Below are 13,607 nucleotides of genomic sequence, written 5' to 3'. Positions count from 1 at the left end.
ACAAAGTGCACTAACATTATAACTGAAGTTTTGGCTCCATATTTTACACAATCATTGGTTGAAGATCTAGGTAACCAAAAATACAGTGTACTAATAGATGAATCCACAGATGTATCAATATCTAAAATGCTAGGTATCATTATACGGTAGTATAGTGTAAACAACCAAACCATTAGATCAGCATTTCTCAAACTCGCTGTAGTAGAAACTGCAGATGCAAGAAATCGGGATGCTGTTCTTGTGAATTCTATGAAAGATCTCAAACTTCCAATCGCTAATATGGTAGGAATTGGCACAGATAAAGCTTCTGCAATGGTTGGAATAAACAATGCGCTTTTCTAACAACTCAAGAGAGAATATGGTTTGAAGCATTTGGTATTGATCCGTTGCATTTGTCACTCTCTTCAGCTTGCAGTTTCGCACGCCTCAGTGAATACCATACCTAGAAACATAGCGTTTCTTGTACGGGAAATCTGCAATTGGTTCTCCATTTCACCCAAAAGACAAGAGGAGTATAAAAAGGTTTATGAGACAATAAATTGTGGAAAACAGTCACAAAAAATTTGGACGGTCTGTGCAACACGTTGGCTTTCAATTGAACCAGCAATACGAAGAATTCTGGAGCAGTGGGAAGAACTAAAGCTACATTTTTCGCTTGCCATGGTTCAAGACAATTGTTACACTGCCTATCTTTTGTACAAGATGTGTCATGACGACTCAAATCATCTTTACATGTTTTACCTTAAACATGCTTTAAAAGACGTACAAATAGCAATAAAAGCTTTTGAAGGAGAATACAATGACCCAACTAAATTACTAAATACACTTATTTCTCATGCAGTCAGTAGGACAAAACATAGTTTTTCCAACTGTTGATTTGTTGACAACACCAGTTCTAAGCGAATTTATGTACACAAATGCGAACCTTGGCTTTATGTTTGAACAGAAATTGTCTGAGTCAAGTTTGTCTGAAGAAAATAAAATTTAGTTGAAGAAGAGATGCATTCAGTTTAGTCTGAAACTCATAAAAGAAATTCAACAAAGACTGCCAAGTAACGTTACGATCCTGAAAAAAAGTCAATGCTGAATGTTGATGAAACACTAAAAGTGAATGAAAATAATGCTGTAACGGATGTAGCCAAAGAATTGGGTTTCAGTGGCGATTTCATAGACGGTATGCTGCAAGAATGGCATAATATCAACTTCATTACGTGGAATAACACTACTAACACTGTTCGATTTTGGAGTGAGGTTTTGCAGTGTAAAAATGCCGTAGGGGAGAACCCTTTTTCTTTGATTTCACAGCTAGCAATTACTGCTCTATGCCTACCACATTCAAATGCAGAAGAGGAAAGAACATTCAGTTCTATGAACACTATAAAAACTAAACAACATAACACATTATCGTTAAAGACAATTAATGTTTTGATCATACAGAGAGACCAGCTGAAGAAACAAAATAAATATTGTGCATTTTTTGACATACCGTCAGACGTATTGGAGCTTATTGGAACGAACAAAAGTTACTCTTTCGCGACAATACCAGTCGAACTGCATCATCATCTTTTGAGCGATAGTCAACCCTCTACATCAACTACAGTTCTGCCAGAGCATGAAACAGAAGAGTTATTCGATCTTCTGAGTGACGACGATAAATAGCTCACATACCGGTATGTATATATTTTGTAACCTAATTTGAGTTCTTGCTTTCTTTGTTACAACTATAGTTTTATATTTCTAGTATATTTGACTACTGTGATTGAAGCAACAATTTATGTGTTGCGTCAATTATGATAACATGTTTATTTAAACGTTAGCATATTTTATGTTGTTGCAAGTGATGCGTCATTTAATTAAGACAATATAGCAATTACATGTGAGAATTTTTATTAATATTTTATTACCCCTACCTTTGAAAGTCAAACATGGAAGGAAATCTTTCAAGGAATAATCCACCGCTTGGCAATAACCAAGGAAGACTGCACTCGGATATGGTGGGCAGTCACCTGAAAGATAACTTGGATGAGTCGGAGCATCTGAAAATACCCAAAACGGACAGACGACCAAAACTCAAGACAGGACAAATAAACTACATTGCGACACACAATATAAATTCCCTCATACAACCAGGCAAACTCAAAATTCTGACGGATGAAATGGATCGCAAGGGGATTCTCATAACCGGACTTCAAGAAATGAGAAATACTGATCAGGAGCCAATAGAATCACAAGGATATAGGATTTATAAGGGAATACCAGGGAAAAGAGTCATGAAACAGTGTCCACAATTTGGAACAGGATTCGTGGTGAGTCTGAAAATAATAGAGTCCATAATAGAATTTAAAGCACAATCTCCCAGGCTCTCAACATTAACTCTAAGAGCTGCAAATAAAATGTACACAATAATAAATGCCCATGCCCCGACAAATGATAAAAATAATAAAAAAGAACACAGAGAAGAGGTAGAAAAATTTTGGGAGCTCTTAGATCAAACGACGAATAACATTAATAAAAATCACATCAAAATTTTAATTGGAGACTTCAATGCCCAGTTAGGAAGGGAAAAGAGATATAGAGACATAATAGGGAAATGGACAGCACAAAGAAGAACAAACAAAAATGGCATAAGACTAGTGGAATTTTGCAGAAACCATGACATGATCTCAAAGTCGACGTATTTTAAGAGAAGACCAAGTAAACTAAAACCTGGGAAACATCCAGACTGGAAAAAAGGAGAATGGCAACTGGACCATGTCTGCATGGATAAGAATTACCACAAGGAAATTTACAATGTGAAAGTACTGAGAGGGACAGATACCGGATCAGATCATTACATGATAAAAATTAAAATTAAATTAACCCTATTAGCAAAGAAAAAATCCCACCAGAAGAAGAAGAGAACCTATGACCCTCATAAACTGATACAAAATGAGGATTATGAAGCACAAACCAGGGATATAAAAATAACAGATGATCTGGAAGAAATAATTCCCAAATTGAAACAAATAGCTGAACAAGTTGCCCCTATAAATCCAAGGAAAAAACACCAGTGGTGGAACAATGAATGTGATGAAGCAGGACACCAAGCCTGGTTAAGGCATCAAAATGAAAAAACAGAAAAATCATATTTGGAACTCACAAAACAAAGGAAGACAACACAAAAAATAATAAGGAGAGTTAAACGTCAGTACCAAAAAGATATACTTCTAATGATAGAAACAAATAGTGAAAAAACAAACTCAAGAGATTATTACAAAATATTTGGCAGACAATTACAAAGATATGATCCTCCAACATTAATGTTAAAAGATAAAGATAATAACCTAGCCCATAGCAATAGTAAAAATACAGAAATTCTAGCAGAAACATTTAACAAGTTACTAAATTGTGAAGATCCCCCAGAACTTCTTCAGATAAACACAGAAACCCCAATTAAAACACCAGCAGAAAATATAAATCCACCTACAATTAATGAGGTCTACAGAGCTTTGAAAGAACTCAAAAAGTACAAAGCAAGTGAAGAAGATCAAACGTTTGCTGAACTTTGGAAATATGCAGCAGAACCAGTAAAGATAGCATTACACCAATGCATAGTAAAAATCTGGAATGAAGAGAAATTACCACAAAATTGGACTACTGCTATAATACATCCATTACATAAGAAAGGAGAAAAATCAAATCCAGACAACTATAGAGGAATTTCCCTTTTGGACTGCACGTATAAGATCATGTCAAGAATACTATACAACCGCTGTAAAGATCAACTAGAACTGGAACTGGGAGAATATCAAGGAGGATTTAGATCCTGGAAAAGCTGCCCAGAACAGATAATCACCTTGAAGTTAGTTATGGATGTCTACAAAAGAAGGCAAAAACAACTAGTCATAACCTTTGTAGATTTCAAAAAGGCGTATGATTGCATCCATAGATCTTCAATGATGAAAATATTAAGGAATTTTGGACTTCATCCTAAATTAATAAAAATGATACAGTTAACCTTAACAAACACCAAATCCAAAGTAAAATTTAGAGGAGAAATATCTGAACCATTTACGATTAAAACAGGGTTGAGACAGGAAGATTGTTTATCACCATTGCTATTCAATTGTGCTTTTGAATATGTAATGAGAGAATGGTACAAGGAAAATCCTATGAATATTAAAATTGGAACTAAGAAAGATAAAATAAACCTAAATTGCTTGGGATTTGCTGATGACCTAGCATTACTAGCTAATAATATTCAGGAAGCCACGAAACAAATAACAAGCTTACAAAATATAGCACAAAAATTAGGACTCCAGATATCATTTGAAAAGACTGAAATAATGGTGACGGATCCACTTGTAATAGATCACATCACAGTGAACAATAGGGAAATTAAAATAGTGAAACAATTTAAATACCTGGGTGAAATTATAACACATAAATTGGACGAGAAACCTGCATGGCGAGCAAGAACTAATAAAATGATAAAAGCTCAAAAACTAACATGGTCTACGTACAATAAAAAATGTCTATCAATTAAAACAAAATTAAAACATTACAAGACGGTGGTTCAACCAGAGGTTACATACGGAAGTGAAACTCTTTTTAAAGTCACCCAGAAAAACAGAATTGACAAAATTTTAAAAGTAGAGAGAAGAATTGCTAGGACACGCATAAATAAGAAATATCAAAAAGCTGGGCAATGGCGGATAGTTCCAAATGAAGTGGTATACAGAGAACTGGAGCCCATCACTGATACTATTTGAAAGAAAAGGATCTCTTTTTGTGGTCACATTCTGAGGACACCAGAAACCAGATTATCAAGGAAAATTATTGAGAAACTCTGGAATTTGAAACAACAAGGAGGATGGCTTAAGGAAATAAGAGAGGATATGGAAGAACTGGAAATAACTCTGGATGATTTGCAGAACAAAACGCCAAATTTAAAGAAGTTGAGGGACACAGAAATAAGATTTAAACCAAAAATTGACAAACGACATACAATGAAAAGGGTATTTACAGATAAGGAACGACGAAAAGCATCGGAACGAATGAAGAGATACTGGGCCACTCGGAAGGGGAAAATACCAAAGAAGAGGACCAGAAATGATTGACTGAAGTGGTCCAATGAGGCCATAAAAGCAGAAGAAGAAGAAGAAGAATTTTATTACCCCGTCCCCTCCCCACTGGCTTATTGCACCATTCACAGCACGAAATTTTCAGTACACCCTTAGTGAAATCAGTTTTAGCGACTTTCTACCGACTTTTGATATTGAATCTAGCGACTTGGGTTTTTTAGAGTTGGCAACACTGGGTTCCTATACGAGTTGGTAAACAGAATATTAATATTTACAAATGTGTATCTAGCTGTCTTACCTCTGAGCATTTACATTCATATCGCAGTTTGCGTTACACGTTATTAAGTGATACTGTAACTTCATGTACATGACTTCTTCTATGAGTATTCCTCAGCCTGGCGTATGTATTTCAGAGGAGAGGACTGAAATGCACTAAAAATAAGTTCGTGGTGGGCAAGTCTGTGGCCGCCACGGAGTCGCATCGGCAGAGCCCGCCGGTTCACAATGCGGAGGAGAGCAATTGTAGTAATCATCAGCGTGGCCTTGGCGGCTGTGGTGTGAGGTGTTGCTCAAACGCCCGATGCTGGAGGCCGTGGGGGGGGGGGGGGGGCGACGGCTGGAGCAGGGGGCAGGCAGCGGACGAAGGAGGCGGGGGCCGGCCCAGCCGTGGCCAGGTAGGAGGAAGGAGGACAAAAGGCGGGAGTCGCGACCGACCGCCACTGCGCTGGTTGCTGCATCGCGGGACGTGTCTGGTGAGTGGCCACGTACTTCTGTCACCACCGTGCGCTGTGATTGCCTCTCACTTCACTCGACTTAGTAGCCTCCTGTTTCCTGTTCTCTATGTTACACACACTTAAAAGTGGTGACAGTGGAACTGAGGGAATCCAAAGAAAGAATGGAGATTTTTTTCTGTTTTTCTTAACTTCTCTCCACGACCTGTAGCACCACAGCTCTTGTGATTGATCCCTGTATCCTTTCACTTCTGGTCGTGCAGTTTTAAAGCACAGTTTAAATAATAGCGCCACTAGCAATATTCACGTGTCGCATGTTTTTCGAACAGGTTTCTAGGCGAATGTTATTTTGATGTAAGTTCGTGCGATATGTAACGCTCTCGCGATGGCTAAATGTACCAGTCACGAACCTTGCTGCTCTTCTTTGGACATTATCAATCTCTTGAATCAGGCACAGCTGGTAAGGGTCCCACACAGACGAACAATAAGACCGGACGAACTAACGTATTGTATGCTATTTCCTTTGTTGAAATACTGCATCGGTTCAGGATTCTACCATGGAACCGCAATCTAGAGTTCGCCTTGCCACTTACTTGTGTAATCTGATCATTTCAGTTAAGATCATTTCGAATAGTCACTCCCAGATACTTGATGGATGTTACCGCTTCCAAAGACTGGACATTTATTTTGTACACTAATGAGGATTTTCGCCTTGTTATACACAGTAGGTTACACTTACTAATATTCAGAGATAACTGCCAGTCATTACACCAAGCATTTATTTTCTGCAAATCCTCATTGATTTGTTCACAACTTTCGTGTGACACTATTTTTCTGTAGACTAAAGCATCATCGGCAAACAGTGTAATGCCGCTGTCAATACCATCAACCAGATCCTTTATGTAAATCGTAAAAAGCAGTGAACCTATTACGCTGCCCTGGGCACACCTGATGTTATACATATTTCTGTTGAGGTCACCCGTTCAGGACGACATACTGCTACCAATCCGTTAGAAAACTATCTATCCAACCGTATATGTCATCTGATAGGCCGTAAGCGCTCACTTTTTGGAGCAAGCGACAGTGCGGAACTGACTCAAGCGCCTTTCGAAAGTAGAGCCGACATCTAGAGCCTGTTGTATATCATGCACAAAGAGGGCCAGTTGTGTCTCGTATGACCGCTGTTTCCTAAAACCGGGCTGGTTTCTGCAGATGAGCTTCTCAGAGTCTAGAAAGTACATTATGTATGAACGCAAAATATGTTCATGATTCTACAACAAATCAATGTCACTGAAATTGGTCGGTAATTATGTGTATCCGATTTTCTACCCTTTTTATTGATTGCTATGACCTGGGCCTTCTTCCAGTCCTGTGGAACGTTCCTCTGTTCCAATTATCTCTGATAGGTGATGGATAAGAATGGTGCTACTCTTGTAGTATAGTCAACATATAATTTTACTTGGGTACCGTCTGGGCCAGATACCTTCCTGGCGTCTAAGGATCTTAACTGTTTTACAATCCCAGATACACGAAACACTATGTCAGCCATCCTTACGTTTGTTCGATTATTGAAAGGGGGAATGGTGCTGCAGTCCTCTGCTGTAAATGAGTTTTTGAAAGGTAGGTTTATATTTTCGGCCTTCTGTTTATCATCATCAGTTACACTACCAGCACTGTCAGCAAGAGAAGGTATTGAATTACTTGTAGCGCTCATAGATTTTACGTATGACCAAAATTTTTTGGGGTTATTTTTAGAATTTCCAGATAAAATATTGCTTTCGTTAAAAGAATCTCTCATTGACCTTTAGACAGCTGCTTTCATTTCGCATAATTTCTGTTTGTCAGCGGGGCAGTGACTACATTCAAAACGACTGTGCAAAATTCTCTGCTTTCTCAGCAACTTCCTAATTTGTTTGTTTGTACCAAGGTAGATCCCAGTCAATGGATGCCAGATTAAAGTCTCCACCTATAACAAATGGATAATTTGGATATTTATTTCCTATGTACTCAAGACAACCAACTGAAAATTTATAGTACAAGATTTATAGTAAATATTCCTTCATCATTCATTAAATATCTATGATCACTATGTTCACAAATACACAATTTCAAACCATTTAATGATCGGACTCTACTTGTTGCTGTATATAACGGACCATACATAAAAATTGCTTGTCTTAATAAACTCCCAACTACTTCGATTGCTTGTCCTTGTAATTTATTAACAGTAATATCAAATGCAGGAATAATTCAGAATCATCTTCTTTGAAAAGGTCAAATAGTACCCGAACAGCCATAGATACACGTGGACCAAAATTTGCTTATTTTCTGTGATTCCAAATAAAACTTGTCAGTCAATAGCATTATTATACATATAAACATTTGGCATGCATTTTTCATCCCTCAATTACTCATTATTTTGTATTTAGTTCAAATGAGAAGAGCAATGTACTTAACTTTAACTGTAATTTGCATCATAGCAAACCACTTAAAGAGGGAAAATTCAAAAACTGTACTGGTTAGTAGTTATTAATTTTGTATTCATTATCAGAAATCTTTATCATAGATGTGATAAATCTTTGCTTCACCTAGCATAGCACTGAGTATATCATTATTTACTATGGGACAGTATTAATTTAATGCTGAAGCTTAGATGGGTAGATCACATAACTAATGAGGTGTTGAATAGGGGGAGAAGTTTGTGGCACAACGTGACTAGAAGAAGGGATCGGTTGGTAGGACATGGTCTGAGGCATCAAGGGATCACCAATTTAGTATTGGAGGGCAGCGTGGAGGGTAAAAATCGTAGAGGGAGGCCAAGAGATGAATACACCAAGCAGATTCAGAAGTATGTAGGTTGCAGTAGGTACTGGGAGATGAAGCAGCTTGCACAGGATAGAGTAGCATGGAGAGCTGCATCAAACCAGTCTTAGGACTGAAGACCACAACAACAACAACAGTATTAATTTTTTGTGGTAGAATTACTGTATTTAAGATGGATTGCAATCATCAATCATCAATGAAATTATATTTATCAGGGACTAATGACTGTGGTATACCAGTAATATTGTCATATAACTTATTTGGTTCTTATCAGTTTGTTTCAAAAAGTCCAGGAACTCTAATTCATGTAGCATAGCCCTGATTACAGGTGAACCATGTGGAACACCTGGAAAAATTTATCGAAAATCACTACATAAGACACAGTTCAATGCCGCATCCGGCCATCCAGACTTAGGTTTCCCTTGATATCCCTAAATCGCTCCATGCAAATGCTGAGATGGTTCCTTTGAAATGGCACAGCCGACTTCCTTCCCCATCTGTCCCTAATCTGATGATAGTGATCTGTTTGGTCTCTTCCCCCAAACTACTCAACCCTACCACATAAGACAATTGTTTTACCTCCTAAAGCTTTATGCTTTTTACACGCATCTGTACCACATCTCTAAATAATGCATTATAAGGTTCAATACTTGAAGTCAACACATGGAAACCTTACAATAAACATGAATTAATGTGTTGATCACAGTTACTGTTTGATATTGGATTGGGCACTGAATTTTCCAAAATTGTGTTAGATAGTTTGAATGTATTGTACTAGGTTCTACCTCCAGTTAGGAGAGCTGAAGCTATGCTACTTAAGGCTGTTGTGGTGCAAGGAAGATTCAGGAAATGCAATTTAGGAATAATTTCAATTTGTGTGATCATTTTACCACAACCTACAAGAGGTCTAGGCAAAACACATTTGATCCAGTGTCATGGAACTAAACACCACAAATAACACATGCAATTATAAAATGCTACTAACAGTTAGCTCTTTTGTAAAGTTCACTGAATTGTAGCTTTTTAAGGATCGGATCTCAGATATCTACATAAGGAAATTCTGGTATTAAAGTTGGTACAAAAAATTCAAGTAATTGATATTTCCAGTTGTAATCATTCACAATATCATTAATTTCTAATTGTACTCTGCTGTAAGAACTTTCTTCATTGTACTCCTTTAAGCAATTTTCGCAAACAAATATTCTAAATTCAAGCCATAGTACTAAAGCATTTGCTGCTACTTTCAGTGCACAAATTACACCAAATAAGTGATGTGTTTGCTTTGGTGGTTTCAATTCCTTTTGCTTCATTTAAACATTCATGCCAGTTTCATGCAAGTTATGGGATATACTACATACATTAAAATATTTAAAATTAACTCACGCCATCCACAAACCACAATTGGCTATGATGGTTTTCGATGACCAGAGCCGCTAATATTTCGGTCTAGTAGCTCCTTAATTGTCATCACAAGGCTGAGTGCACCCCCGAAAAATGGCATCAGCGCATTTCAACCTAAATGGTCACCCATCCAAGTGCTGGCCACCACTGACAGTGCTTAACTGCGGTGATCTGACGGGAACCGGGGTATCCACTGCAGTAAGGCCATTGCCATGCTTCATACATGCAGGCAATAATTTTATCACCCCCATGTACTTTTTCCTTCCATTTTTTCTATATCAAACTGAACATAGTGCATAGGAATGTCAGTAAAACAGTGAACATTCGCTGGTGAATCAGTTTCATTAAATGCAAGGAATTATAATAATCTGTTTTCGCATTTTCAAGTGCATCCCGTTCATGTCCGAATCTCAGGTAAACATTTTGTGCATGTTGTAAATAAATAGCAAGCCTAATGCAGGGTGCAACTGAAAATGGAATGGAAATTCACAATTACTCTATACCACTTCAATTGCTCTGACATAACAGCAGTTCACAAAATCGCTCACTTCACCAATCTGAACTTCTTCATTTCTGTGAGTTCTTTGACTGCCTAATTCTATAGCTGCACTATCATACACTTTATGCACATATTTATAAATATATTTAACAATTTTACTATAGCACAAACTTCAGTATTCACATTGCAATCGAATTTGGCTAGTGAACATGGATTAAATAATACAATGTCACGATTGTCAAGAGATTACTCTCGAAAATTAACACTAACACCATTATCACACCATCTGTGCAGTGGATATCCATTAACTGATTGTCAAGTGATATCACAGAAATATTTAGGAAATTTTTTTGTGCATTTGCCACCTCTCATACAAATAGAACCTTTATTATGTGCACCATATGGTCCATGCACCATATGTTTTGCAATATGTTTAAATAGTTTACAGTGTGTTTGAATATCTGGAATTTCTGCAAGTATAACTTTATCAGTATCGCCAATCTACTATTTTATCAATTTCACATAAAGTGATTAAAATACAGGCATGTGACAACCATCTATTTTTAATTCGCTTGTGTAAATGATGGTCTGAACTTTGCAGAAAATATGTTTCATTAGTATTGCATCAATTAATTTTTAATTTAGCCTTAAATAATTGCACAACTTTTTTAAAGAAATTAGCAGATTCATGTCGATCAATGATATAAATAATTTCTGACCATTTAGGAAGGAAAGTCATTTTAGCAAATAATGAAAGTTTACCGAAATTTTGAACAATGGACATTGCACCAAAATAGTTGTGATCGGTATTTTTTGGAGAACCATTAAATAAAAAAGGCAAAATAACTCTTCTACCACTATTTATTATCATTCGGATTTAGTTATATGTGATCACATAACTTATTATAAATTTTGCCTCATGAAACGGAGTCTCTTACCTTCAATATATACATACATATCAACAATTCACTATTAAAGTAGTTCTTGTGAGTGATGTGAAAGACAACATAGTAACTTTATTTCGAGGCTGTCTCACAGTGGACGTATTTGGGGTATTATGGAACTAATTAGTATACCATTCAGTGCCCCCATTACGAAATAATAATGGATGTACTAATGGATCCAGTGATGCATCTAGAAATGAGATTGTTTTTCTTTTTACAATACACACAGTATTTCTTCCGAACAGTGGCTCACCATTTGCTGTGGTAAAAACAGCAGTCACTTGAGTCTGAACTGCGGCATTGAAACACCAGAGGTCCAAATTCTTATTAACTGTAATATTTTCATCCACTGTTTCACCCGCTTTTGAGTCGAATTTCGAACAACCACTTCCTACAATATGAGATCCATACGCTCCCCAAATTTAAACTTTCTGTCCTTAGTGGTTTGGGCTGGGCAATGATGGGTCAGTGACTCAGTCTGGTCCTATTTCACACCCTTGTAGGTTAATTTCCAAAAAGAGTGAAACACGAATTTTTGTGACTTCTGACTGAGAAGTCAGATACAACTTTTCATAGATTTAGCTTCCAAAATTACTGCATTGTGAAATATTTCCATAAAAGCTTCCATCCTCTCTGTAGCCCCCTATGGGTTAGTTCCTAGAACGATAAAGAGGTTGCTTTGTTTACAGCTGAGTATCTAAATTCATGTTTTCGTATATTTATCTTGCAGAAATTAATTGTGAAACACACCCTGCCGCTGTTGGATAAGCAGCAGCCAGCAGCAAGTCGTATACTCTTAGCTCACTTATTTCTATCATAGTTTCTTAATTTATTTTTGGGTAGTTGCATAGTTTAATTCACAAATTGCAAACTTATTATAGTATTTGAGAGTTCTAGCATAGCAATTTGTCCTTTTATTTGGACTGTTGAGCTCCGTGGTCGTGGATAATGACATTTCACTATAAAAATACAGGAAAGTGGCTGGTTGCTGTATTTTTATAGTGAAATATCATTCTAGCATAGCGTTTTAGTACCTGTATAGTGTAAACTCGCGTAGTCGTCAGTCATCTGTTTGTTCTGAACGGCTTGTGAGGTAAAAGAGAGGAGAAAATTGTTTGGGATTGACAGAGATTGCGCCTGTTGTGTACGGATTCAGTGAGAATTGGCCACTGTCCGTAAACAGCTGGAAGCTGTGTTGGCCATGGTCGACAGGCTCCAGGCTGTTGCCCTGGGCCGCGGTGACATTGAGACACACTAGGTGAGAGCTTTGGCGCCTCTGGAACCTGTAGCATCCCCTGGGATCTCTGATGCCACTGCTCCCTCGGATTCGGAAGTCCCTGCCGGTCGACACTTGCCTGACGATGATTGGCGAACTGTAGCAGGGTCGCGAATTTCTGGGCGGAAGGCAAAAGTTGGTGTAGGCCACAAGGCTGTACCCTTATGCCTCCCTAACAGGTTTGAGGTACTGCCCACTGCTGAAAGTACTTCTGAGCCAGAAAGGGTGGCCTCGCCTGTTGTAGCAGTGGCTGGTCTTCCTGAGAGGTCCGGACAAGCGCAGAGGGTGGGACTGTTTGTCATTGGGAGCTCCAATGTTAGGCAGGTGATGGATCCCCTTAGGGATATGGCAGTTAAGGATGGGAAGAAAGCCACTGTGCACTCCGTGTGTATGGGTGGAGTCATTCTAGATGTGAAAAGGGTCCTACTGGATGCCATGAAGGGTACAGGGTGCAGCCAACTGCAGGTGGTGGCTCATATCGGCACTAATGACGTGTGTCGCTGTGGATCAGAACAGATTCTCTCTGGTTTCCAGCGGCTATCTGAGCTGGTGAAGACTGCCGGTCTTGCTAGAGAGATGAAGGCTGAGCTCACCATCTGCAGCATCGTCGACAGGACTGATTGTGGACCTTTGGTACAGAGCTAAGTGGAGGGTCTGAATCAGAGGCTCAGACGGTTCTACGACTGTTTAGGCTGCAGATTCCTCAACTTGCGCCGTAGGGTGGTGGGGTTTCGGTTTCCGCTAAACAGGTGTCCACTACACACAAGAAGCAGCTACACGGGTAACAGGCCTGTGTGGCGTGCACTGGGCGGTTTTTTAGGTTAGACGGTATCGGGAAAGGTCAAAAAGGGCTCCAGTCTCAAAGGATAA

General features: G+C 38.3%; 1 long non-coding RNA gene across 1 annotated transcript in view; it reads left to right on the top strand.

The window, feature by feature from the left end:
- The first annotated feature begins 5,741 nt into the window (after nucleotides 1-5,741).
- The window catches only part of LOC124553579, a 39,076-nt gene continuing 31,210 nt past the window's right edge, over nucleotides 5,742-13,607 (top strand). Inside the window, exon 1 of the long non-coding RNA XR_006968064.1 lies at nucleotides 5,742-5,815. This is a non-coding gene — a long non-coding RNA (uncharacterized LOC124553579). The remainder of the gene's footprint in view (nucleotides 5,816-13,607) is intronic.

The sequence above is a fragment of the Schistocerca americana genome, chromosome 11 (assembly GCF_021461395.2).
Source record: "Schistocerca americana isolate TAMUIC-IGC-003095 chromosome 11, iqSchAmer2.1, whole genome shotgun sequence".
Lineage (NCBI taxonomy): Eukaryota > Metazoa > Arthropoda > Insecta > Orthoptera > Acrididae > Schistocerca > Schistocerca americana.
The sequence above is the reverse complement of the archived record's forward strand: the minus strand, read 5'-3'. Positions and strand labels throughout refer to the sequence as shown.